Source organism: Oncorhynchus nerka, linkage group LG14 (assembly GCF_034236695.1).
Source record: "Oncorhynchus nerka isolate Pitt River linkage group LG14, Oner_Uvic_2.0, whole genome shotgun sequence".
NCBI lineage: Eukaryota > Metazoa > Chordata > Actinopteri > Salmoniformes > Salmonidae > Oncorhynchus > Oncorhynchus nerka.
This window is the reverse complement of record NC_088409.1, coordinates 98,683,688-98,684,279: the sequence shown is the minus strand read 5'-3', so window position 1 is coordinate 98,684,279 and position 592 is coordinate 98,683,688.

Here is a 592-nt window from a genome sequence, read left to right as displayed (position 1 = left end):
GACAGTACAGTGGGTGGAGGGGAGGGGAGGAGGACAGTACAGTGGATGGAGGGGAGGAGGACAGTACAGTGGATGGAGGGGAGGAGGACAGTACAGTGGATGGAGAGGAGGGGAGGAGGACAGTACAATGGATGGAGGGGAGGGGAGGAGGACAGTACAATGGATGGAGGGGAGGGGAGGAGGACAGTACAGTGGATGGAGGGGAGGGGAGGAGGACAGTACAGTGGGTGGAAGAAGGAGAGAGAGAGAGAGAGAGAGAGAGAGAGAGAGAGAGAGAGAGAGAGAGAGAGAGACCCCACTCTCTCTCGCTGGGTTTTGAGAATCCCAGTTATGTGATTTTCCCTTAATTTGTTTTTATTTATGTCCATTATATATTTAGTCAGTCATTTGCTTAATTCCTGTTAACAAGACTGTGGTGCCAGTCTAGCAGGAGGGCTGCTTCTCTGTCTCATCTGATAAAACACAACTGTGGTCACACACACAGACACACACACACAGACACACACAGACACACACACAGACACACACACAGACACACACACACACAGACACACACACACACACAGACACACACACACAGACACACACAGAC